At 44.3% G+C, this 27,956-nt stretch overlaps 1 protein-coding gene and 1 long non-coding RNA gene across 2 annotated transcripts in view; one reads left to right on the top strand and one right to left on the bottom strand.

Moving 5' to 3' along the window:
- Positions 1-5,606: 5,606 nt before the first annotated feature.
- On the bottom strand, positions 5,607-17,236 carry LOC109281409 (uncharacterized). The gene is made up of 2 exons (XR_002088052.2): positions 17,074-17,236; positions 5,607-16,556 (listed from the first exon to the last, which is right to left on the bottom strand). It is a non-coding gene; the product is annotated as an uncharacterized LOC109281409 (long non-coding RNA).
- A 67-nt stretch (positions 17,237-17,303) lies between these two features.
- The window catches only part of PSMD14 (proteasome 26S subunit, non-ATPase 14), a 74,173-nt gene continuing 63,520 nt past the window's right edge, over positions 17,304-27,956 (top strand). Inside the window, exon 1 of the mRNA XM_006267843.4 lies at positions 17,304-17,418. The gene's annotated coding sequence lies outside the window, so the exon portion shown is untranslated. The remainder of the gene's footprint in view (positions 17,419-27,956) is intronic.

Below are 27,956 nucleotides of genomic sequence, written 5' to 3'. Positions count from 1 at the left end.
ACATCCAGTTATGCTGTCTTATTACATTAAAAAACTAACTTTTTCCACAAGCAGATCTACTGCTGATACTCCAAAATAGCCCCAGTGTAAAGGTATGTATTATAGTTTTTCAGATCATTTCTTTTAACTGAAGTTACAAATTGGTTCTAACACCTATTGAAGTTACTGTCCCACTCATCATTACAAACTTACGTTAGACAATAGTTGCCTATGGAATCCAAGTAAAAGTTGACAATAACAAAATGATTTTTCTCAAAGCAGTAAAGTAAAATACCCAGATAAGCTGCTGGTACTAACTCAATAACTTTACATTCAAGTCATAAGGATAGCACAGTTACTAAACCCAATTCAAAATGTCAAAAACATTTGTGCTATAACTCTTGAAATGCTCACCATACATGAAAAGAGGCAGTGGTTTACAGATACTTCCAGTTGCTTTTGATTAAAGAGTGTTCATCTTGCAAACAGCAGGAATATTTTTCTTAAAACATTTAATGTTTTAGACTCACACAAAAAAATCAAACAGTAGTAGCATTCTCTCTTTCTATTCAGAAACATTCCTTATGTATTTTAGACACGTTTGATCACTTTATAGAAACTGCACAACTGTAACTGCCATCATAAGGTAGAACATCTTGCTTCTTTTTAATACATTATTCTATATAAGAACCCTCACAAAGACAGCTTGTGAGCATTTCACAAATTATAATAATGGAACCACCTACATGTATATCAGTGCTGACAGATCTGGATCATCTTATTTTCACCTGCAGTAAGTTCAGACTCAGCTGAAAACTAAATTATACAATGAACAGCTTTGTTGTAGGAATATGCATGGCCTTATTTTCCACCAACATTTTCAGAATAAATGCATGCAGCTTGCACTGATATTTAATATCAATGGTAATCAATGATTATAATTTTGCGATTGTAATGTATTTTTCATTCAGATGAATTACAAAGAGCAGATTTTTATATATTTTACTAAATGTGTTATGGAACATACAGGAATTTGTCTACTAATAATATGCAAGTGTTCAACAGCCACAATACACATAGCTAAACGCAAAAAAGTCAGTGATAATATTGCCATAGCTTTCTTTGTTGCACTCAGGGAAAGAATTTGAGTAGATAAAATATAATTAGTCAAAGAAGTATAAATACTGGGATTACAAAGTGTGCCATAGGATCTTTGAATATCATGTTAGTCAGAACCCCTGCCTTATGCTTCTTAAAACAATAATACTGGGACATTGCTTCTATATAAAATGAAGAGGGTTCTGCCAGGAAAGCCACTCTGGAACTTCTGCTCAATTCCCCGCAAGTCCTCCCCAGTACTAGCTTATTGTTTTATACACCATTAAAAGAGTACAGTTTATGATGGAATGGCATCAAGCGTACATAATAACCTATAAACTTGCAAAGGAAAAACAATACCACTTACACTAGTCATTTTTTTCTGAAGCTTTATTTTAATCATAAATGCAAAGAGGAGAATAGTAATTGCATACTCCATTACAAGATTAACTAAATATGTATACAATATTGGTAGCAAAAAATGGTATTTTCCTATCTTTCTGACATCAGTCAATATGCAAACGAAATCAAAGTAGCATTTTCCAGTACGATTTTGCAATGCACCTGTACTATTCATAGCATTCTTGATAGAAAGAACTGCTTGTTGCACTGGCAAAATTGCAAAGACCTACAAACATGAATGTTTCTGCAGGTCCAAATTCAAACCAAGAGCATTCAATTTTTACTCTCACCACTTCATTTAAAATAGAAGAGAATTGGCTGGTTTCTCAGTCAAATCAAAGACACAGAAAAGGCAAAGAGGAACAAGTTATGTTAATGGTATAGCAAAATATAAACAACTAAAATGCAATCTTACTCCTTTCACAGAAGTAATATAATTAATATCAATCAAATATATTTGAAATCAGTTTGAAAGTAGCAGTGGAAGTATCCATGGTAAGTAAGACTCTTCACTGGAGAACAATGTGAAGAAATTTCAATAAATATTTATAAAATAAAGGTAAATGAACAGTTGGAATAATCAAAGAATGTAAATTAAGGTCTAATAGTGTCACATTTACTATTAGGTAAATAACTTAGGCACTTGTTTTTCCAAATTATCAAAAGAATGTGTGCCTAACACCTGGAAGAGCGCTCTTTTATTTCAAAACCAAATGTACATACTGACAGATCTATGTTTATAGAGTCTTCAACCTTACTCCTAAAATGGGCCTGCTATCTTTCATGGCAGATTTGCGTGTATAACGTAGTACCTTTCCAGTCATCTCATGTAAAAGTATCGACACAGACGGGCTGCCATCCAAACTCTCTGCCAGATGTAGAATTCTGACAGCTTGAACTAGCGGTATCGAAATGTACAAATGTAGAAGACTTGATTTAATAGGTAATGTCGTTCAGTGAATGGGGCACTGGAGTGGGAGTCAAGGAGCCTGGATTCTATTCTTATTGTGCCAGTGACTTGCCAAGCATATTTGCTTCTTCCTTATACTCCTAGTAGGTCAAAAAACTATCCCAGCACTAGAATGACTGGGGACAGTTTGAATGATTTGGTGTTGATATTTCTTAAGTAACTGCTTTGTGCACTAGGGATCTTGAAGATTAATTCTTGTGTAAAGCATTAGTTTTCAGGCAATTAATTTTTTCATAAAAAAGAAAATGCACAAAAAGAATGCAGATAGTTTATCCAACATTTGAAAAATATTATTTCTTTATATATTGCTGTCTATCTGCAGGTTGTTATCCTAGATCTATTACTGAGGAGAAATTATGTTGATGGGTATAGCTGAGCAGAGAATTTGACCTTTAAAAATATCTGAAAAGTTTTCCAATTTTTGCAGAGACAGCCATAACATAAGCAATTTTTCCAAGTGGCTAATGAATTCAGATAGTGAACATTTGACCTGGATTTTTAAAAGTAATTAGCAGCTCAAGATACCTGAAAGATGGAGCTAAGATGAGCAGGTAGTTCTACATCAGCACATTTCTAATTAAAAATGATGTTATTTACAGCTAGGCACTGAGAGTCGTAAGCATCTGTAGTGACAAAGAAACATGCAACAAAGGACTGAGGAACAGGGGATTATTTAGGTAGAGGATATCTGCAATTACTTAAAACAACAGGGAGAAAATCTTGAATACAGAATATAATGGTTAGTTGTGCAGGACTAATAATCTTGCTTATACACAGTTTTCAAGTAATTTGTAAATACAGAATCTACTTCTATATTTGAGTCTTGCAGACAAGAATACTGCACAAGAAATTTCTTCCTATGAATGAATACATACCATACTATACCATACCATACCAGAGGTGAGGAGAGCATCTTAGCTTCGGTGAATAAGTGTTTGTAATAAGGATACTATAGAAGGGTCAATGTTTTTAAAGGTATAAATATGAGGCCACTGAAACACAGGAAAGCCCTATTATAAATTTGCTGGCAAAAACAGTTTCTAGGAGACAAAAAGAGATTCTTTAATGAACAATCAAGTTGCTCTGATTTTCCTCTTTGTTTTATGGATGCCATATGGAAAAGTGGTATTATATAGTATACTTCAGCTGTTTTAGGCCTTAAAAATACCCAGAGTCCTGAGAACTCCTTAAATAATATAGAATAGTTTATGTAAGTAAAATAGATTCTCTTATACAAAATGACAGTGGCATACTCAGCATACTGGGTATATAGTATAACACTGATTAAACTAAAGGTTGGGCTTATCAGAAATTGTTGAATCATTAAGAGAACGATCCAGTAGATTTTGAAGACTATCCTTGGAGAACTGTGAAACCTCCAGTTACAAGTGAATATTACAATGCAGACATTTAGGGCCTGATTCCCCACTTGCTGAGGCCTGATTTATTTTGTTTTAACTGGGTGGAGTAGGAGGTGTATGGAACCACTTGAAGAGAGACAGAGAATTTGCAAAACATAATTTCCAAGGTGAAAAAAACCCACCTTTTTGCCTAGATTGTAAAAGTATTGTTTACTACTTTATCTCACCCAGATTATGCACCATCAACATGATTCTTTAAAACCCTAATTAATATCAGATTTAAATTATCTTGTTTCAGTATTTTTATTTGATGGTAAGAATGCCTCATTATTTAATTTCAGCTGAGGGGCCAATAATTCACTTATTTGGATTTAACCTCCTGCTTTGTACATGGAGCTATAAAAACCCTTTAAAAGTAACGCTAGGATCTTTAATACTTTTCACTTACATGGAAAGATTAAACAAAGGACCCATTTTTCTCCATTGGAAACTGTCATTATAATAAAATAATATATACTTTTAAAATACAATTTGCACAAAAAAGAGTAAAGGCACATGGTGTGTGATTTGAAGTTCATATTATTACACCAAGAGGAATCTAATGACCAAATCCAATCTGCACTGTTTCAATCAGAAATATTTCTACATATACATATGCATAATTTTAGCATCTACCTTCCTTGCAAATGTATTAAAATATCTTGCTGTTTGATTACATGTAGTTGATTAAACGTTTTGCACTCTGCATTTACAGAAAAAAGAGTGACTTTCCTGAAACTCAGTAAGTCCTTGGGCCATACTTTGGATCCTGAAATAGTGCATATAAATTAATATACTTAAAAAGAAATCTGGAAACATATCAATTTATAAAAATTGGCTGAAATTAGAAATCTAGCCAGTGTTAAGAGGGTTTCTTTAGATCATTCATACTGTGGGACTTCAAACTGTCACCACATGGTCCTAAATATTTAGGTCTCCAAATACCAACTGTTACTATGTATAATTAAAATCAGTTTGCAAGCATTAATCAACTGAATCAAGCTAGCTAGTGAGATGGGATAAATTACTACTGTCTTTATTTATGGCAGATATCCAACATAATTAAAATAAGCATTTTACCTTACCTGATCAGTGTGTATTCAGTTGCAAGAATGTATTCTGCCTAGCCACCTGATCTTGATATTAATAAGCCAATAGTTTGTGTGGAGGTGATTTACTTCTGATAATTGCATTTTATCTAAATTATATATTTAGAAAATTAAGTGTTATGAGAAAAATCTTATGGGCATGATTAAAAAACAGAAATGATGTATTTTGAATATTTAATGTAGTATGAACATATAAAAAAATAATTATACAATCCAGGTGCATCTACACTAGATGCTTAACTTAGTATTAGCATAGTTTACTGTGAAGTAAGCATGTGTGTCTACATGTGCATATGCTTACTTTGCAGTAAACCTCTCTAATCCCAAGTAAATTTGCTACCTGCAAATGCAAGTAGCAAATTTACATGAAATAAGCAATAGTGACATAGCAGTCATGTAGATGCCTGAGTGGAGCAAAATCTGCTCCTGGTCAGCTGTCCACCATGGGGTGGGAGATTGCTCCCTGTCCTCAGGAGCTGCCTGTTGGTGGGGCAGGCTCCACCACTGAAGCCTGAGTGGGAACGATGTCCCTGTGCCCTACCAGCAGGAAGCATGAAGCCCCTTGATCTGAGATCATGATCCCCGCTCATCTCCCTTATCTCCCAGTCCCTGCTCCGCCATTGTGATCGGGGAGCGGCCCCGTGCTCCTGAGCTGGCACCTGGAAGGGAGCCTGGAGCTCCCCCCAGCAGTGGCAGGGACCCACTGCAGGGCTGTAGGGAACTGGGTGCTAATCTGATCCCTAATCCCCCCACATGTAGACGCCTGCTCAAAAACACTTACTTTGGATTATAGTTTCATAGTTGGTAGGGTCAGAAGGGACCTGAGCAGATCATCAAGTCTGACCCCCTGCCATGGCAGGAAAGAGTACTGGGGTCAAATGATCCCAGCAAGGTGTTTATCTAGCCTCTTCTTAAAGACCCCCAGGGTAGGAGCCAGCACCACTTCTCTTGGAAGTTGGTTCCAGATCCTAGCTGACCTGACAGTGAAGTAGTGCCTCCTGATGTCTAGTCTGAATCTACCCTTTGCCAGCTTGTGGCTGTTATTTCTAGTCACTCCTGGTAATGCTCGGGGGAACAGGGACTCCCCCAATGCGGGCTGGTCCCCTCTGACTAGGTTGTAAATGGCCACTAGATCTCCCCTCAGCCTTCTCTTGTGGAGGCTGAACAGGTTCAGGTTCCTTAGCCTCTCCTCGTAGGGCCTGCCCTGCTGACCCCTGATCATGTGAGTGGCCCTCCTCTGGACCCTCTCCATGTTGTCCACATCCCTCCTGAAGTGCAGCGCCCAGAACTGGACACAGTACTCCAACTGTGGCCTGACCAGTGTCGCATACAGGGGGAGGATCACCTTGTTGGACCTGCTTGAGATGCATCTGTGGATGCATGACAAGGTATGGTTGGCCTTCCTGACCGCGTCCCCACACTGTCGGCCCATGTTCATTTTGGCATTGATAATGGCTCCAAGAGCCTTTTCTGCCTCTGTACTGATGAGAAGGGAGTTCCCCAGCCTGTAGGTCTGCTGCTGGTTCCTCCTCCCCAGGTGTAGTACCCTGCACTTGTCAGTGTTGAAACCCATCCTGTTCTCATACGCTCACCCCTGTAACCTGTCTAGGTCTGATTGCAGCCTATTCCTCCCTTCTGGCATGCCCACTTTCCCCCACAACTTAGTGTCGTCTGAGAATTTGAATAGGGTGTTTACACCCCCATCCAAGTTGCTGATGAAGATGTAGAACAGTGCGGGCCCAAGACCTGTGGAACCACACTGCCCACTTCCCTCCAGGTTGAAAATGACCCATCCATCACCACTCTCTGGGTGCGGCCCTCCAGCCAACTAGTGACCCATTTGACTGTGTAGGTGTCGATGCCACAGTCCCCTAGTTTTTAAATGAGAATTGGGGTGAGAGACAGTGTCGAAGGCCTTCCTAAAGTCCAGAAAGACTATGTCCACTGCTACCCCTGCATCTAAGACGTCCACTGCTACCCCTGCGTCTAAGTAAATCTGGGCTGGAGTAAATGCATGTGTATATGTGCTCGCTGATACAGAAATATATAAGTACAGTAAAAGCTGTGCTATCTGGCACCTTACAAGCTGGCATGCTCTATTAACCAGCATGCCGGCTTGTAAAGAAAAAGCAAAACCAGAAGTGCCCACCATGGCACTTCCAGTTTTGCTGAGCCCCCACGGCCTGGGGCCCACGGCTCAGGGCATAGCAGCTTGCGTGGGGCCCCCCTCCTTGTCCCTTGGGGCCTGTGACAGAGGCAGTGATGCAGCGGGGGGGCAGCGACACCCTCCCAGGGATGGGGGGGGGGTGGCAAAGACACCTGTTCGGGCCTCTCAGTTAAGTGGCATATTTTGTTATCTGGCACTCCCCATTCCCCGTGGGTGGCACTGAACTTCATTCCTAGTTTACAACTTACTTGCAAGCAGGCATGTTTTATTTAGAATCCTAGAATATCTGGCAAATTGGTACTGCATAGGATCTGATGCAATCCTAAGGGAAGTGCCTTAAACATATCTAAACCAACTGAAATTAGACCTGACTTATTCCTGAAATTAAAAATGCTGGAACTGAAAATATTTCTGGAATATATATGTGCTCCTCAAGTCTTCTCATAGGATACTGCATAAATTTGATGGCTTTATACAGATCTTTTGAACTTGTTTGGTTTGTTTATGGAGAGCAAAGTGTTAACCAAAAAAGCTAGTTCTAAATAAAATACACTGCATGTACATTTTTGGTGACACAAGTCTGAAGATTTGCATAAGAGATCCTAGGCCATTAAATGTCTCATCCGTTTCTTTAAGAGAATCTTTTATTTATTTGTTTGAGTAGGGAATATTTAGAGCCTATATAACCCAATAGGTTAAAGAGTTGTTAGTAGGATAACAGCTCTTTAACCCAAAACCACATGGGAATTCCTGTTCCATTATTTCAAACACTGCTATATGGACATAGTAGTGTGGCTTTGCCTGTTGGTGTAATTTTCTTCCCACTATGTGAAATGTATATATTTATATTGCACATAGTTTTCTTAAAGAAACATAAACATTAGGCAGTCACTAATCATTCTGTATATACTAGCTGTGTTATGTTGCAGTGTAGTCTGGTATGTATTTTTATATTCATAAATATTAGTTCCTTTCTTTCTGAAGATATACCCCATCTGTAAATGTACTGAAGCCATACAAAGACCTCTTTTTTTGCTCCATCATCATCATCTTTATCACAGGAGGATAGATCTCAAAAGACCAAAGGAAAAGGAGAAAGACAGAAGACTTTTTTACCTTGAGGGGCAAGGAGAATATCCATACTGTGTGCTGTCTAAAAGGGAAAAAAGTGTGACCTACTACAGCTATAAATCTGTACTGATGAAGGCAATTGTTCAATTGTGATCAGTTGCTACACTTGTATCTACAGTGTATACAGCAGGACTTTTGCCCACTAGTGAATTCAGTAGCCTACCTATACCAGAAAGCCTCTCCAGCCATTTTTACAGAAAGGCTGGGACCTTGAAAGGCACAATGGCCAGGGTTTTTATCTGGGACACAGTCAAGCCAAAATGTGTGAAAGTAAGACTAGTTCCTTAGACCCTCACAGAAATGCCTGTGTCAGGGTTACTGGTTAATAGCAGACAGCCTGGGTCCAGATTTCTCCCCCAGATAAGGCCCGTGAGCAAATGTTGGACAAGCAAACCATTTCAGCTTACCTGTGGTAACCACAGTTGTGGTTACCCTCCTGGGTTGGCTGCTATGAACAGTAGTTCTGTTACTTAGGGCAACATTATAGGTTCAACTCTATATAGGTTAATATTGGTCTATCATTGACTGTTTCTTCAAGTTTATTTCCAACCTCTGATTCATGTCTTGTTCAGGTCTTTGGCACCTAACACTTAACTTGTGTCCCGACTGCTGTTTTTGGTTCTTGACCTTGGCTGATAGCATGGTTCTTGTCCTTGGCTCCTGCTCCTTATCCTGATTCCAGATTTCAGCCCTAATCACTGGGCTAGACTGTCCATGCACTGGTCCCTTACAGTTTGACTAGTCCCTGTCCATAGTGTCCCTGATAACAGGAAAGGAAAAGTTACCTATCAAAGTACCTAGCAGTATCAAACAACCAAAACTGCCCAAGGAAGGAGAAAGGAAAATAACCCATAGTATAATTGAAAAACATTATAGTCTTCAATAAACCACAAGATAACTGAATTACAGAACCTGGTCATGGGAACAGATGCCTGGACATACCAAGGAAGGTCACTGATTACTTTAATATGTCTATAGCATGTCAACAGTATGCAGGGACCAGAGAACACAGATCTAAATGTGCTTAACTAGAGAAACAGTTTCTAATGGGTATTCACTGGAGTCTAGTAGACAATAGGAACTTGAAGATGTTGAAGGAAAGTGGATCTGGCTAACTATAGGCCCATTAGCCTGACTTCTATCCCGGGGAAGATCTTAGAAAAGTTTATTAAAGAGGACATCCTTAATGGACTGGCCGACGCCACCATCTTAAGGGATAGCCAGCACGGGTTTGTTGCGGGTAGGTCTTGCTTGACCAATCTCATTTCCTTCGACGACCAGGTGACCTATCACCTGGACAAGGGAGAAGAGATTGATGTCATATATCTTGACTTCAAAAAAGCCTTCGATCTGGTGTCCCATGATCGCCTCTTGGAGAAACTGGCCAGTTGTCGCCTTGGGTCCTCCACGATCCACTGGCTGGAAAATTGGCTCCGGGGTTGGACCCAGAGTGTAGTAATTGATGCAAGTCACTCATCATAGTGTCCTGTGACCAGTGGGGTCACCCAAGGCTCTGTCCTTGGACCCATACTGTTCAACATCTTCATTAATGATGTGGTTACCGGAGTCAGAAGCGGACTGGCCAAGTTCGCCGATGACACCAAACTTTGGGGCAAAGCATCCATGCCAGAAGACAGGCAGGTGATCCAGGCTGACCTGGACAGGCTCAGCAAGTGGGCGGACGAGAATCTGATGGTGTTCAACACTGATAAATGCAAGGTTCTCCACCTTGGGAAGAAAAACACACAGCATACTTATAGGCTTGGCAGTGCTATGTTGGATAGCACTATGCAAGAAAGAGACTTGGGGGTCATCATTGACCACAAGATGAACATGAGCCTGCAGTGCGATGCTGCAGCTAGTAAGCAACCAAAACGCTGGCTTGCATCCATAGATGCTTCTCAAGCAAATCCTGGGACGTCATTCTACCCTTGTACTTGGCCTTAGTGAGGCCGCAGCTAGAGTACTGCGTCCAGTTTTGGGCTCCACAATTAAAAAAGGACGTGGAGAAGCTTGAGAGAGTCCAGAGAAGAGCCATGTGCATGATCAGAGGTCAGGGAAGCAGACCCTACGATGATAGGCTGAGAGCCCTGGGGCTCTTTAGCCTGGAAAAGCGCAGGCTCAGGGGTGATCTGATGGCCACCTACAAGTTTATCGGGGTGACCACCAGTATCTGGGGGAACGTTTGTTCACCAGAGCACCCCAAGGGATGACGACTAGGTCGAACGGTCATAAACTACTACAAGGCCGTTTCAGGCTGGACATAAGGAAGAATTTCTTTACTGTCCAAGCCCCCAAGGTCTGGAACAGCCTGCCACCGGAGGTGGTTCAAGCGCCTACATTGAACACCTTCAAGATGAAACTGGATGCTTATCTTGCTGGGATCCTATGACCCCAGCTGACTTCCTGCCCTTTGGGCAGGGGGCTGGACTCGATGATCTTCCGAGGTCCCTTCCAGCCCTAATGTCTATGAAATCTATGAAATCTAAGATAGGTGACTTTAATCAGAAATTTTTTTGTAGATTAGGGTCTCCTTTCCCTTTCCTTCTCCTGTTGTATTTGGGTATTCAGTAGAGATGGAATTCTTTTGCCATGCCCTTCAGTAGATTCTACAGGGTTACTGCCCTATGCCCTCCAGGCCACTCTGTGTGTGGTCAGAGGTTGTAGTCAAGTCATGAGCCCAAGGTCCTAACACTTGGAAAAAGTCAGTAGTGACTCAACACTGACAAGTGCAAGGTGCTGCACCTAGGGAAGAAGAACCAGCAGCAGACCTATAGGCTGGGGAACTCCCTTCTTGTCAGTGCAGAGGCAGAAAAGGATCTTGGAATCATTATTGATGCCAAAATGAACATGGGCCAACAGTGTGGGGACGTGGTCAGGAAGGCCAACCGCACCTTGTCATGCATCCACAGATGCATCTTAAGCAGGTCCAAGGAGGTGATCCTCCCCCTCTACATGGCACTGGTCAGGCTGCAGTTGGAGTACTGTGTCCAGTTCTGGGCACCGCACTTCAGGAGGGATGTGAATGGCATTGAGAGGGTCCAGAGGACTCTTTCCTGCCATGGCAGGGGGTCAGACTTGATGATCTGTCAAGGTCCCTTCCAACCCTACAAACTATGAAACTATGAAATTATAACAGACTCAGTATTGGTAGCTCTTCCTGCTGAAGGTGGAAAAGTAGGCTGCCAAGCAGACTATGGGAAATCTTATTTGTTGTCCACTGGGGGTAACCTTGACTGGAACTTCCCACTTCCAGAGAGCTGCCTACTAGGCCAATCTGAGAAGTACATATGAGTCACATTGGTTTTCTTTGATGACTGTAACTGTGAACTTACTGCTGAAGTGGCACTGCACGCTCTTGAAGTAGTGATGGCATCCCATATCCAATTATGCCATGCGATTTCAACATCTTGTCTGACACAGTACAGAAGGAAGCAGAAAAATGTTTTTAATTTCTACTGGGCCAGAAATGATTTGGTAGCTCCAGAACCATGGTAGTTTCATATGGTGTCAGAAACTGCCAGCAACAAAGCAAGGAAAGCTGCCCACATCGATTTGGAAGGGGATCTGGCAGAAAATTGGAGAAGACTCAAGTGGAGTTGGAGAGGGTCAAGTCTTCCATGTTACTACATATGGCCTGTCTAAAGGCATTGGAGATATACAGTCCAATCCACTGAAATCACAAGACCCTGCAAACTGCTAGATGAAGACATTCAAAACTTTCTAAGAATATTTTGATCTACACAAGAATGTCACGTGGGAAAGGCATATTTTTTACAAGAAGCCAGCTGCCAGATGAGCCCATTGACCATTGTTGCAGATCTTCGAAATAAAGCCAAGTAATGTGAATTGGAACAGTTAACAGATGGACGAATTACTTGTGATATAAGTGATAACCAAGTCAAAGCAAGGTGAGAAAAGGACTTGACATTGCAAAGAACAGTGGATATTTGCAAGGCTAGTGAAAACTGCTTCCCAAATGGAAGTGTTAGCAAGCAGTGAAAGAACTGAAGTGCATCTAATTAAAAATGCATACCAAAGCATAGAGACAGAATACAAGGGTAAACAAATGGCAGAGACCAGATTTGTTTTTGGTGAATCTAGAGGCAATCTCAACATGGTGAAAAGTCCAGCACAAGGGGCGCAATATCATGTGCACAGTAACAGGAACCATTTTGAAAATTACAAAGACATAGAAAAGCAGATTATATTCATGACCATCTAGCAGAAGGCCAGAACAATGATGATGATGATTTTTTTGAAAAGGGACTGTTTAATTGAACAAAAATAAACTCTGTACTCAGTGTACCAGAGGGAATCTCTTGCTCTAGCTAGTGACCACTCTGCAATTCTATTAAACAAAAAGCATGGAGGGAGAGTAGGATGACTTCATCCCAGTGTTCTCATACCTGCAATGCACTGTGGGCATCTGGTTTGGCATGCTGATGCCCTGCATTTATTTTATATTTATACACAGCTATGGTAGCAGTGCAGCTACCAGGCCTGGCATGCCTTTGTGTGCACTAAGGATCCTGTCACAGTTTGTGGTATGTCAGAATGGTAAAAGGATTCCCAGGCAGATATTAATGGAATTTTTAATTTTCTAGCAGGGAATTAACTCATTCAGACTTTTATGCTTCATGACAACATTTCCATACTGCAATAGACAAAATGGCACATGGAAGGACTAACTTTTTGTTTAGGTCAAAGTGAAGATGGCATTCTAAAGTTCTAAATAGCTTTCAGACTCTTGAAAGCTCTCTCCCCCATTCTTTGCCAAGATCAAGGACTGTCTTGCATCAAAAAGGAATATAAGGCCTTACACATTTGGTAAACAACTGCAATATATAATTTAATTAAGGTTTGGCCCCACCCTGGATAAAAATTCTGTCTGTTACTTCATGCATAACAACTTACATATTAGAATTTTTCCTGGTTGCCAATTTTGTCCAAGGACTACTCAGTTCTATAATAGACTTTCTCTGCATAGAGCTTCTGGACAGTCATTGTTGTTTTTAATGGCACCTCAAATAGAATGTGGGGGAAAACTCAGAGTGACTAAACTGGAAGTAGGATGGAGTTGGTGCATGGCTATGTATGGGAATTGGTATCCTTGAACTCCAGGAAATGATGACTAGCTTTCTTGTTTGTCCCATCTTTGTTTGGGTCACATCATGCCCTTTTAGTTTAGAGAACTGGTCATTACGAGAACACCTGAAAGAAGTGGGGATGGTGTGACAGGGGAATACAAGCAATTACAAGCAATTAAAGAGGTCCTTTCCCAAACACGGTTTTTAAAATCTCTAAGCAGGCAACTGTCAATCCTCTGGATCATGGTGGACACATAAGAGGTCTAGTTAGAAGCCTGATAAGTCTGTTTGTAACTGACAAGCCCAATTTGAGATAGACACAGTTTGTTACAAGTTTCACAGATCCATTATGTTGTCTGAGTTGGAGTTTACAGCACCCTGCTTTCTTCTTTCTTGCTTTGCTTTCATCTTCTGGATCAAAGCCGCTTCATGTTAAGCTGCACCCAGTGCCAGATGTTCCTTCTAGATCAGATGAGATTTTATGAGTTTCTCCCAGCTTTCTATATTGATGTTGAATTACTTTATGTCATTTTTGCACACATTTTGGTACTGCCATAGAGGGTGACCCTGCTTTCTAGAGCCATCTTGAATCTCGTTATACAACATTTTCTTGGGGGTATGGTCTCTTTCCATTCTCTTGACATGACCAATCCATTACAACCTCTTCTTGATAGCAGTTTCTAAATGTGTCAGTCCTGCGTACTCTAGTACCTCCATGTTTGGTATTTTGTCTTCCTACTTTATTTTCACATCTCATTCAGACAACTCATGTGAAAGCTGTTCAGTCTTGATGTGCCTAGCATATGTAGTCCACATTTCAGAACCATGAATATACTACAAGAGTTAACAACAGTCAGCCACTAATTTATGTGTGTGTGTGTGTGTGTGTGTGTGTGTATACAAAAAATAAGGAACATCCCTTTTTTAGTGTTTTTACTTAGCATTGCAATGCTAGGCTGAACAATAAGTATATGGAGATGAAAAACGTCAATAGACTACTGTTGGTTAGACCACACCAGTAAGGAATTTGATAGCACTCAAGAGAGTGCCCTTCATATTAGAAGACAATTTGGAAGTATCTAACAACATATGGTCTCTTTTCTTTGACATATATGATTAAGAATATATCTTTTTTATATCAAAATATAAAATACCATCTGTTATAAGTACCAACTATGGTACTGGCTGTATATATCCAATTAATTCACTGTACTTTCTAATGTAAATATTTCTCCTATTTTCTCTTTTTTCTTCTTCTGTATCTATATTTATTTATAAAATCTCAATAAATGTATATCTCAAAAAAGTCAATACTATGACTTGAAATGTAATTAAGAATAACAATGAAAGTCTGCTTTCACTTTGTATTTTAAAGATGAAGGGCCAAATCTTAAAATGATGCAAACTGATACAGCTCCATAGAAGTCAATTGATCTAAATGGATTTATATCCATGAAGGATCTAGCTTTTTATGGTGCTTAATCTGAATAGAGTGTTGGAACTATCAGGGATTAATCTCAGGTGCTTTATAAAATAAAAATCTGCATAATTTTTTTCTCTCCTGAATTAAAAGTCCATCCTTCTCTTGTAATCCTAGAGGCAAGAACTAATCTTTGATCATTTATTTAAATCTGCTTTTGACCACATTGAAAATTCTAAGTTCCTCAGCATTTTCACGACAAAAGTACAGAAGCTAACCTTTGCTAGGTTAAATAAGTGAGATTTTCAATAATCCCATTGAAACAAAGTGCAAATTTTATTATTGTCTGAATCAATTTTTAAGACATACCTCTGATTTTATCTCATTATGTCGTGAAGCCAGCTAAAATGTGTTAAAATTTCAAGAAAGTCCTGTAAAGATCTGCAGTTTGGAGACAGTACTTTTAAATGGAGATATCTACAAAAATAAAATACTCATTTCAGGCTCCAATTTATCTGTCACATACACCTGATCTACCTACTTACTAGTGCAAATTGGCATCAGCAGTACTAAACATTGATAAGGAAGGTCATAAACATCCATATAACATGCTTAATATCCTCATAATACTTCTAAATTTGACTGAGTTCTTCTTTTGGGTGGGATTGCTATATTTTAAGGGAACTAAGAAACTGAGGGTAAGGAAATTAGTAATTTATATAGTAGGTATCTGTCTGTCTCGCAAGACAATAGAATTATGCTGAGTGAGACATCAGCTCATGGAACATAATCCTCACTTGAAAATAAAGTGAAGCTGGAGAAACTTCTCCAGGGTGCAAAAGCCTGGGCAGAGTTGGTTATATGGCAACACTGAGCTGCCCACACATTAGTGGCCCCCTCTCAGCCTTGTTGATTTAATCCAAAGGAAAGGCAGATGCCAGTACGTTTGGATCCAAATGGGTGATTTGCTTTGCTACGGCAGGTCCTGCAGCCAAGTTGGTTCCAAACATATGACTTAAGAAAACATCAGCTAGATAGAAACAATTCAAATTCAAACTAAATATGAAATAATTTCAGCTTTACACAAAATCTGTATCAACCTCTTCTAGAATTGTTTGATGTACTTTTTTGCCCTTTTTCTTTCAAAACTCTGTGCCGCCTCAATTTGATTAGGCTTAGAGGCCTACAAAAACTCATCTCTCTGAACTAGTTAGTCTACAATGTGTCAAGCTACCCTGCCTTCTGCCTATTAGCTTAATTTATTTATCTGTTCATTTATATCATGCTTATCACTGTACTAAGTCGCTAGTATGAAAGCTATGGTCTCATCAGGGAAGTCTCAAAAGTACAAGGTTGCAGCTGAAACAGTTACAGAAGAATCCTAACGTATCTTCCTGAGACCACCGAAGTTCTCCTCCTCTGCTTCCGTCTAGTTCTCCATCCTGGGAGGTGTCGAGCCTTCTCCAGTTCCATAGGTTCAAACTTTAAAAAAAATCCTAGGATCCCACAAATTATAATACTGTTTTTTCAAATGCACTACTGAAATCTTAAATACAGTTCTAGCAACATGTGAGAACTGCCACCTTGAATTCATCCATCAAGTCCAGTATCCAGTTTCTTGACACTGGTGGACATGACCATACATTTTAAAGAAAATTCATTCTTTTCCCTTCCAAAAGGTATTGCTAATTATGGTAAATCTGGAGGTAGACACCCAGATTGCTTTCTGATCCAACAAAGGCCTCAACAATTGCCTCTGACAGTGATCTCCATGATTTAATCAATACACCCTGTGGGGAAAAAAGTGCTTTTATCAGCTTGTAATTTCTATCTTTACATTTAACAAACATTCCTATCTTACTGTCTTCTTCCCAAGACCACCTGTTATTTTATCTCCTTTTTATTCCCCTCTCCTTTGCAAGGCAAACAAGCCTTTTATCTTTCTTTACAAGCATATATCCCTCCTGGATGTCTCTCATAACTGTATAAATAGTTGGGAAAATGGTTTTTTACAAGCTTTCGGGCACAAACACCCTTCTTTGTGCCTCAAAGCTTGCAAAGAACATTTTTTCCCCAGCTATTTAGTTGGTGTAATCAAACATATCACATCTACCCAAAGAACCATGTCTGCCAATGTCCTTAGACCAACATGGCTACAACCAACCAGTTATGGTAACTTTGGGTGCTCTTCCCTGCCCCTCCCCCCGTCACATCCTCCTGCAGATGGGATGTGGACCAGCAATACACGTGAAGCTGCCCCCCCCCCCCCCGAAGGCAGCCGAGGCCTGTATCGTGCCGCGCTTCTACCTCGTGACACCAAGCTTGTTTATTTGACCTCAGCACAGCTGCTCCCTGCACGTCCGCCCTCAGAGCGGCAGGACTGCACGGGGGCGAAGACGGGTGGAGACGGGCGGGAGCAGCAGCCAATCCCCGTCTTCCCCCGCGTTCCACTGCCTCGCCAGCAGGTGGGGGCGGGACCGCGTTGCCATGGCTCTGGGCCCGCCACGCTAGTGGCTAGGGGAAGGGAAGTGGCGCGGTGCCCTTTGACTCCGGATGTGTTTGGGGGAGGCCCGGGCGGCCTCGGTTTGAATGAAATCCGGCTGATTCATCGCGGCCCCGAGCGCGGCGGAGCGGGAGCGGCCCGGCCCGTAGGTAAGGCTGGCGGCGGCCTGCGGGGGGCGGCCGCTTCTGGCTAGGCCTGGGCTCTTGGTGGGCGCGGCCCGGCTGCTGCGGCCTGTCCCGGCGCTGGGGGCCTGCGGGGTGGCGCAGCTCTGCTCCCCTTCCGTTCCCTTCCTTCTCCTCGCGGCCGGCGGCAGCGGGGGCTCGGCTGCGCGGCGAACGGAGGCCGGGGACGGGCCAGCGCTTGGGTCCCGCAGACAGTTCTCGAGGCCGCGGGCGCCTAGGTCCCCGCTCCCCCTCGCGCCTGTCAGGCTGCCACGAGGAGTGGGTTGTAAACTGACGCCTTTGACATGGTTCAGAAGTTGATCATTTAGTGCCGGAGACAGTAAACGCTACCGGTGCCAGTAGCACGGGGGACGAGAGAAACGGGGCGGGGGAGAAACCTGAGGGGACTTATGGAGGAGAAGGAGCCTGTAATCTATGGCGAAAAGGGAGCATACATACAGAAACGAAGGTATTGCAGATGTTAGTCCACAGATCTCATCGCTCTTTGGAGATTCGGTTACTTGCGTTATTGCCAACTCTCATGATTTTTGGCGTTGTTCTTAATGTCTGTGCTTTGGGAATGTGAAAAACATCTTTTTTTTCTTCTCTCTCAAAAACAAGAAAAAGCTAAGTTTTTCACATTCCTAAAGCATAGACGTTAAGAGCAACGCCAAAAATCATCAGAGTTGGCAACACCGTAATTTAGTCGTATGTGGCTGTTTGGAAAACTTGTCACATAGCCACACGGGCGTGTATCTTGTTGGTTCTTCGTTCAAGTTCTGTTTATATAAAATATAGCACAGTAGATAGAAATATCAAAATTAGATGTGTTTTCAGCCTGAGATTTTGAAATCTATCTGGAAAGTATGTATTTTTAGTAAGTGCTGGTTGTCTCCCCACATTTAACCATCTTTTGGGAAGCAGTGTCTTTCTCTGGGTTGCAAGATGTTGCAAGTCAGAGCTGTGGATAACTCGTGTAGTCTAAAGATTTTGATGGCCCTTAGAAACACTACTGCTGCTACTGAGAAGTTTCCGAGTCTATAATGGGCAAAGATGTGGAAGATCAGCCCTTATTGGATTTCCAAAGCACTCTAGAAATTAGTTTTGCAGATATGCTTAATAGCTAGAATTTATCTTAAGTGCTTGGTTACACATGGAACCTCTAATGGGTTCATCTTTATTTGCAATTTTATGGGGTGTTAATAATAGATCCTTCATCTGCTGTGGTAGTAATCCTTGCTCTAACATTGACGCCCATTATGATGATGGTTGGAAAAATAAGGAAATTTGCAGTGAGTTTTAAAATGAATTAACTAGGAGAATACAAAAACATTAGAAGTCCTTATAAACTAGCTCTATCAGTCTTCCTTAACAATGGACGCGGTATGAAATTTAAACTAACAGTTGTTTCTTCTTGGGCTGTTCATGAGAAGTTTGATTTCTTTGCTGCTACATAAGGAATCTGTCCCAGTCCAGTTACTTCTCTTGTTTCCATATTGGGTTTTCTGAGCAGTGAGAGCCTTCAGTGATTCTGGATGCATCCAGTTCTTTTCTTAGTGAAATGATGGATTATTGTGATGTGTATGGCTTCACAGTGCATGTCTGTAGCAGTAACTTACTGTGCCAGTCAGCACTGTGCTGAAATGTACTGTGCTGCTCTCACTGTGCTACCTCTAGAACTGGAAGGTTGGGCTGTCTACTTTGAGAACTAATTAGTCCACTGTCAGTGCTGTGTGAAGGCAGCTACACTGCTTGCTTTTTGGTGGGTAATGTGAACAGATCAGCACAGTGTGTTTTAAACATGAAATGCCTGTTACCTTGCTTAGACAGGTTTCTTAGAATGATGTTATGAAGTTGCAGCAGAAACCACTTAAACTGTCCTCCTCCCCCCCCCCCCCCTCCCCCGAGCAAACTATGAGAAATCCATTAGGAATGATTTTTATATGGTGTTTTTTTCGTAAGGAATTGACAAACTGCATAGAGGTAAATACAAGTGTTCCCATTTTACAGGTGAAGAAACAAGTTGCTTTAGCTCTGTGCCACATTCTCAAGCCACAAATGTATTTCTTTCTATTGGTGGAAATTTTTCCAGTGTTAGAAATGTTTCTGGGAGAGGGAGTAGTGCAGGCAGGCATTCAGTTGGCATCTACCCCTTTTCTCCATCTCGTCCCACTTGTCTTCCTCCTGCATTCCCAACTGGTTCCCAGGGATTGGAACAATCGGCAAAACCCCCTGCCTGCTCCTCAGATCAGGGACCTGGGTCTTAGGAGCGGATGGGGAACAAGAAGCAGCTGCTCATCTACTTAACTTCTAGTGCTTGAGAGCCAAGTAGAATAGCAGCCCAACAAACTTCCCTGCCTGCTCTTCAGTCTGGTAATCCTGGTCTGAGGAGCAGGCATGGAGCAAGATGTGGCTGCTCCATCCCTCCCCTCCAGGTCTACAGCAGGGGTGATGGCAGTTATCTCCCAGGCTTTCTCTAAATAAGGTTTGTCCCTGGCCTTTGGAAGGCATGGTAACCTTTCCTTGCCGTTAGACTCCCTGTGCTCAACTCCTGGTCTCCAGGGAGAGGTAGGTGGTGGGTTAGTGTACAGACACATGTTCTCCTGGGAGTGACTTGACTGGGTTGGGGATGGGTTATTAGGCCCTTGGAACTACCATTTTTGTTCTGGAAAAACCTGCGTGAATGCCTGTATGCTCATGGTTTCTACAGGGAGAACTGCAGTTTTCCCAGTGGAAACCTAACACCTACCTGTACATGGCCTCAGTGAAGCAAGTAACAAGACTTGGAGCAGTGCCTTGGTTTTGTGAGTCACAACCCCTTCACTCCAGTCAAACAACTAAATAAAAACCAACAAGAGCAGTTTCAGTTCTCCAGCTAGGGTTTTTCTCTTCCTAATAGAAGTTTTTCTTGAACTAGTGTTTCAGAATGAATTATCAACCAGCCTTGAACAAAGGACCTCCATTGTAAGATTTTTATTATGGGTTGTTGGGTTTTTTTGGTTTTGATTTTTGGTTGTTTTTGGGTTTTTTTAATATGAGGATTATAGTTCTACACAGCCTTGATAGTTACTGGGTAAAGGCTCTCTTATGATCAGAGCTTCAAAACACTGAAAAAGTCTGACTTGACAAGTTCTCACCAAGACTTTGGTTCTCAGCCTTTTCATACTTAAATCACCCTTGATAGACTCAAGACACCCCTTCAGTAGACTTGAGGCACCCCTTGGAAAATGTCCACTCTTAGCTTTCACTTAATTTTTTACTACAGAAAGATAATCGAGTAATTCTTCTGTTGCAAAGACCACAGCAAGTCATTGTTTTTTAACTCGATAGATTCTATTTGAAACCTCTGGGTTTATCTTACAAAATCACGTTTGCACACCCAAGGCTGCTAAATGGCATTCCACAGCATGCTTGAAAGGATCCATGGCACACCAGGTTGCTACAGCACTCTGATTGAGAATCACTGATTTAAAATTTCTATAGGAACTCAGTAAAAATATGGATAACTACTGTGTCTTTATCATCTTAGGCAAAGACTATAGGTCTCTATCCATGCTAAATAGAAAAACATTTCAGTATTTTGTCTTCAAAGCAGTTAAAAAATGTAACAGACTGATAATAAAAAACTGCTAGGTATGCCAATAGAAAACCCAGAATTGCCGTGATAGTTTCTTTTTGCCAGTTACATTTATCTGTTGATACGTTAAGTGTTTTTTTTAAATCCTATTGGAGAATAATCAGTTTGGATATCTAAGGATTGTGTTTTTTATTTTAGATCAGTTGCAAACAGTGTTTTATGCATGTTTGCTGTACAGATTTTTTTAACAGGGAGGCAAAGATTTTAACTTTGCCCAGCAGGGAGGCAAAGAGTTTTTAGGGTGACATCTTTTATTGGACCAACTGCATAGTTGGGATAGAGTTAGATAAGCTTTTGAATGCAAAACACTTTTTTTTTTTTCTTCTCCTGGGTGGAGGTGAGCAATGGGAAAACATAACTGAAGAAATAGAAATTGTTTTGCTAAGGGTGGCGTGGGGGGAACTGAGGAACAATAAGATGATCTAGTCAGTGGCACATCCAAACAAGGTAATTACCCGGGATCCTGGTTTTCTTTGTTTAAAAATCCCAGACTCTCTGACTTTTTTTTTCGCCCCCCCCTCCATGTTTTTTGTGATTGAAATGGAATGCTACTATACTTGCACACTTGCACATCAGTTGAACACAATGCTTTATTGATATAATTACAATTTTAAAGCAATTTGGAAGCCTACCAGTGTCTCAATTGCTGTAGTAAAATAATTTATAAAGACTTACATATTTTGGCATTTGATTTTGATAGGGTTTGATTTCCCCCTCCCCCCCCCCCATGGAAAATCAGAGCTCCCCCTACCCTCTTTGCTCACCAAGACGTGGGTCCAGCTGCAGCTGCCTCCCCCTTGCTGCTTTGAGGCACTGAGCAGCTTTGATATCCTGGTACCCTGCCCCTGCCGGTGCCCCCTCACTCCCAAGCCACAGTGCTGCCCCCTCTCCCCCCCGCCTTGCTCGTACTCCTCACTCGTGATCCACAGGCCCCTGGCCCTGCCAGTGCCCCTCACTCCTGACCCACAGCCTTCTGCCCCCCAGTATGTGATGAAAGGGGTGGGTGTGTGGGGCAGGGTGTGTGTGGGCACAGGTGACATAGAGGGAGAGGGGGAGTCAATGCATAGGGGTGCTGCAGGGCTGCAGTTGGGTTGGACCATCTCTGAACAGGAGTTGCCTCTAATGCCCAGCAGGCAGGGAGTGCTGCATGGCCACGGCCACCAGGGTAAAGGGGAGGTGCAGAGTTGTGCACCCTACTGCTGCCAGGTAGGCAGTGGGTGCCTCATTATGGCAGCCATAGCGTGGTGCTTTCTCCTGCACTGGGTCTTGGCTGCAGAGGTGGCTGCTGCCCATGGTAGATAAAAATCAATGATTCAAAAACAAAACAAAAAAATCAGATTAAAAAATTTAGAATTGGATTTTTGTTATTTAATCATATTATTTGATTGTTTTTAAAGATTAAAAAAATAAAACTATATAAAGATAGTTGTAATTTAAGATATGTTAAAGATCAAAGCTATCATCATGAAATAGGGATTTATATCCAATTATATACTATTTGAGACACATTTGTTGTAACGTTTTAGAAACGTTTTATAAAGAGGTCACAACATGCCATGGATTATATTAGGGATCCAGTCTTATGGGGTTCCCAGAGGTTCCTCTATAGATTAGTAAAGATTAAAGTAAACCACTCTACCCAATGGGACTCAGTGCTTAGTCCAGAAGATCCCATTAAACATTTCTGTGATGCTTTTCTATCTAGATATAGATATACATCAGAATGAAGCATGTGTGCGTGTGTACCCACACGCACACAATCATTTCGATATTGATATCTATATATATCCATATATGGAGATAAGAGACAACAGACCTGATTATTTGCCCATCAGCCCCATTGTCTCTGCAAGTTTGTGTACAGAATCAAGCCCTTATCTCTCTCTAAAAGTGTGAAGTTTCAAGAAGTTAAATGAACAGAGGTTTGTTGGGGGTAGAGTCGATGGGAGCAAGGAGGAAGAGTCTGGAGATAAATGCAAGGAGAGAGGGGCAGTAGAAACAAAAGAGAAACATTTGGAGCAGAAGATTCCAGAAGTCTTGAGGGATAAGTTTCTGAGTATAGCCTCTCCACTGATTTTGAGATCTAGTTAGGGAGTGGTATGGTAGAATGGAAAACCTATCGTGGCCACAGGCATTGGTGACACATAGGGGATGCACACAGGTGCATGTGCATCACCTGCAATTGGCTGTCGCTGATGCTGCTGGTGGCGCCTGTGGGCAGTTGCCTCTTGCTACCCCCGCCCCCTGCTGAAATCGTCGGCTACATCTGAGGGTGGTCGTTGACCACTGGTTGGTGCTCCCCCCCGCTGACACTGCTGCGGCTGCCTGCGGGAGCTCCTCGCTGCTGCTGCTGCTGCTGCTTGTGGGTGGTCGCCATGCCCCCCCAGCTTCTGGGGGCATGTGTTGTTCATGGCCGGAGGCTTGCCAGGCCAGAAGAGGCCCTGTTAGGGAATATTTTAATTAAGTTCTTGTACCTTTGAGTGAGAGGGGCATGCGTGCAAAATGCAAAGAGTGCAACAAAGAAGTGCAAGGCCTGGTTGCCTGAATGAAACAACATTATAAGAAGCGCTTCTCAGGAGGAAGCTGCTTTGAAGATGGTGAACAGTTAGACGCGGGAGCGGCGCAGTTAGACGTGGGAGCGGCGCAGTTAGACGCGCGGGTGAAAGCTCGCTGCGCCCCCGCTCCCCCGAAGCCCCCCAGAAACCCTCCAGCAGCCGCGGAGCCCCCCGCTGACCCCCAGCGCAGCAGGGGTAAGCGGGGCCCGTGGAGAGAAGGGGCTAACCCCTTAGTGTGTGTGTGGGAGGCGGCAGCTGAGTGGAGCCGGGCCGGGTCAAGCCCCGCCCAGGCCCCTACTTCGCCCAGCCCCCCAGGGAGCCACGCGACCGGAGCTGCGCGAACAGGCTGCACAAACAGGCGCGCTTCTCTGCCGGTGTGTGAGTTAGCGCGGGAGGGTGTGCGGGAGGGCGCCAGACCCTGCCTGCGCACCCCCCAGGGTAGACAGTCCCAGCCGTAGCCAGCCTACCAGAGGCATGACACAGATGGGCACGCGCCGCACCCTGAGGGTCCTCTCGGGCTCCGCGGCCCCCCCCTCTGGCACCTCAGACACGGCCACCCAGACGGAGCCCCTGGTTCCGGGCTCCACGCAGATGGAGCCCCTGGCTCTCGGCTGCAGGGGCTGCCTGTCCCTTTTTCAGGCTCTGGGGCCTGGGAGCATGGCGACCTCCCCTTGCGGGGTCTGCTCCCTTTTGGGGTCTCTGGCACGCCAGCTGGAGGAGCTCCAGGCCACAGTCCACAGACTGCGTGCCATCAGGGACTGCGAGCAGGAGATAGACTCCTACTGCCAGGCCCTTCTCCCCCGGGAGGCAGAGGGTAGATCACAGTCTCCCTCCAGGCCAGAGGAGGACTCTGGGACCTCCTGCTATGTCCAGCCAGGGGCATGGACCAAGGTGGTCAAGGGCCCTAAGGCCCGCCGCACCAAGGCCCCTCCCCCTCCAGAACTGAGCAACAGGTATGCACCTCTTGCTGCCCCAGCAGAGCCTGCTGAGTTGCCGGCCCCCACAGGCAACATGGGCCCAACTGCAACTCCCGCCCCTGCTCTCCCCAAGACAAAACATAAGGTGTTTGTTGTGGGAGACTCCCTTCTGAGGGGGACGGAGGGGCCAATCTGCCACCCGGACCCCTTAGCCCGGCAAGTCTGCTGCTTCCCAGGGGCCCGCATCCGGGACATTGCGGAGAGGATCCCCAAGCTCCTCAAACCCACAGACCGCTATCCCATGCTCCTTATTCATGTGGGCACCAATGACACGGCTCGGAGCACTCCCAGCCAGGTCATGAGGCGCTACAGGGATTTGGGAGCGGGGCTTAAGGGTCTGGGGGCACAGGTGGTGTTCTCGTCGATCCTCCCAGTCTCAGGCTATGGGCTGAGAAGGGACAGGAGGATCTATGTGGTCAACTAAAGACTGCGGCGCTGGTGTCGTCAGGAAGGCTTTGGCTTTCATGACCACAGCCCGCTCTTTGGCGAGAGAAGCAGCGAGCTGCTGGGAAGAGATGGTCTCCACCTCTCTCCCCTAGGGAGGAGGCTCTTCTCAGCCAGACTGGCTGACCTGCTCCACCGGGCTTTAAACTAAGCCCCCTGGGGGATGGGGGGACTACCGCCACTGCTGGCCCGCTGAGCAATCCTTGCAAAGCCAGCGGATCACGGCACTCAAGGGAGCCCACCCCAGCCCCAGCCCTGGTAAAATCTGTGGGCAGGGAAGGAGCCCCCCAGGGGGCACTTGCCTGCCTGTACACTAATGCCAGGAGCTTGGGGAATAAGCAGGAGGAGCTCATCCTCCTGCTCAGTGCAAACAATTACGATGTCATAGGGATCACGGAGACCTGGTGGGACTCCACCCATGACTGGACCACGGGGATAGATGGCTATACCCTGTACAGGAGGGATCTTGTAGAGAAAAGGGGCGGGGGTGTAGCTCTCTATGTTAAGGAAAGCTACGTGTCCCTGCAAGCCGATATTGGCGTCCAGGGTGGACGGCTGGAGGCCCTCTGGGTTAAAATCCATGGGGAACACGGCACGGGGGACACAATGGTGGGAGTCTATTACAGACCTCCCACCCAAAGTCCTGAGCTAGACCAGGAGTTTGCCCAGGAACTGGCTGAGGCAGCTTGCTCCAGGACCATGGTTGTCATGGGTGACTTCAATTACCCAGACATCTCGTGGGAGGATCGCTCAGCAAAATCTGAGCGGTCGCAGAGCTTCCTCTCGTGCGTGGATGACCTCTACCTGACTCAAGAAGTCTATGGGCCAACGAGAGGCAAAGCGCTGCTCGACCTGGTGCTGGCTACTGGGGAGGACCTAGTCGGCGACCTAATGATCGATGGGAAGCTGGGTGACAGCGACCACGAGCTGATCGCCTTCACCATCCGCCGAAAAGCTGGCAAGTCGGTCAGCAACACGCAAGTCCTTGACTTCAGGAAAGCCGACTTTGACAAGCTCAGGAAGCTTGTCAGTGAGGCCCTAAGGGACTGTGACCGCAGGGAGAGGGGAGTTCAAGAAGAGTGGTTGCTCCTCAAGGGAGCGATCCTCAATGCGCAAACTAAGTCTATTCCATCTCGGAGGAAAGGCAGCAAGAGGGCACAGCAGCCCCCCTGGCTCTCCAGGGACCTAGCAGACCTCCTGAGGCTAAAAAGAAAGGCCTACAAAGGATGGAGGATGGGAGTCACCTCCAAGGAGGATTATTCTGCACTGGTCTGGTCCTGTAGGGAGCAGACCAGGAAAGCCAAGGCTGCAACTGAACTCCAGCTAGCTTTGAGCATCAAGGACAATAAAAAGTCCTTTTTCAGATATGTGGGGAGCCGGAGGAAAAGCAGGGGCAATGTTGGACCCCTGCTGAACCAGATGGGGCAACTGACAACTGACGCCCAGGAAAAAGCCAACCTATTAAATAGGTACTTTGCGCCGGTCTTTCATCAGCCCCATGGGACGCCCGTGCCTGCTACAGGGCCAGGAAGTCCGGGTGAGGGTGATCCCCTGCCCTCCATTAATGCTGACTTCGTGAAGGAACATCTTGAGAAGCTGGATACCTTCAAGTCAGCCAGCCCTGACAATCTTCACCCCAGGGTACTCAAGGAGCTGGCGAGCATCATAGCCCAGCCTCTAGTGCGGATCTTTGAAAACTCTTGGCGCTCTGGTGTAGTGCCCGAAGACTGGAAGAAGGCCAACGTGGTGCCTATCTTCAAGAAAGGGAGGAAAGTGGATCCGGCTAACTATAGGCCCATCAGCCTGACTTCTATCCCGGGGAAGATCTTAGAAAAGTTTATTAAGGAGGCCATCCTTAATGGACTGGCTGACGCCAACATCTTAAGGGATAGCCAGCACGGGTTTGTTGCGGGTAGGTCTTGCTTGACCAATCTCATTTCCTTCTACGACCAGGTGACCTATCACCTGGACAAGGGAGATGAGATTGATGTCATATATCTTGACTTCAAAAAAGCCTTCGATCTGGTGTCCCATGATCGTCTCTTGGAGAAACTGGCCAATTGTCGCCTTGGGTCCCCCACGATCCACTGGCTGGAAAATTGGCTCCGGGGTCGGACCCAGAGGGTAGTAATTGATGGAAGTCACTCATCGTGGTGTCCTGTGACCAGTGGGGTCCCCCAGGGCTCTGTCCTTGGACCCATACTGTTCAACATCTTCATTAATGATGTGGACACTGGAGTCAGAAGCGGACTGGCCAAGTTCGCCGATGACACCAAACTTTGGGGCAAAGCATCCACGCCAGAAGACAGGCAGGTGATCCAGGCTGACCTGGACAGGCTCAGCAAGTGGGCGGATGAGAATCTGATGGTGTTCAACGCTGATAAATGCAAGGTTCTCCACCTTGGGGGGAAAAAAAACCCGCAGCATCCTTATAGGCTCGGCAGTGCTATGTTGGTTAGCACTATGGAAGAAAGAGACTTGGGGGTCATCATTGACCACAAGATGAACATGAGCCTGCAATGCGATGCTGCGGCTAGTAAAGCGACCAAAACGCTGGCTTGCATCCATAGATGCTTCTCAAGCAAATCCCGGGACGTCATTCTCCCCCTGTACTCGGCCTTAGTGAGGCCGCAGCTGGAGTACTGCGTCCAGTTTTGGGCTCCACAATTCAAAAAGGATGTGGAGAAGCTTGAGAGAGTCCAGAGAAGAGCCACGCGCGTGATCAGGGGTCAGGGAAGCAGACCCTACGATGACAGGCTGAGAGCCCTGGGGCTCTTTAGCCTGGAAAAGCGCAGGCTCAGGGGTGATCTGATGGCCACCTACAAATTTATCAGGGGTGATCACCAGTATCTAGGGGAACGTTTGTTCACCAGAGCGCCCCAAGGGATGACGAGGACAAATGGTCACAAACTA

The sequence above is a fragment of the Alligator mississippiensis genome, chromosome 4 (assembly GCF_030867095.1).
Source record: "Alligator mississippiensis isolate rAllMis1 chromosome 4, rAllMis1, whole genome shotgun sequence".
Taxonomy (NCBI): domain Eukaryota; kingdom Metazoa; phylum Chordata; order Crocodylia; family Alligatoridae; genus Alligator; species Alligator mississippiensis.
Note: the sequence above shows the minus strand (reverse complement) of the source record. Positions and strands in the feature narration are given on the sequence as shown.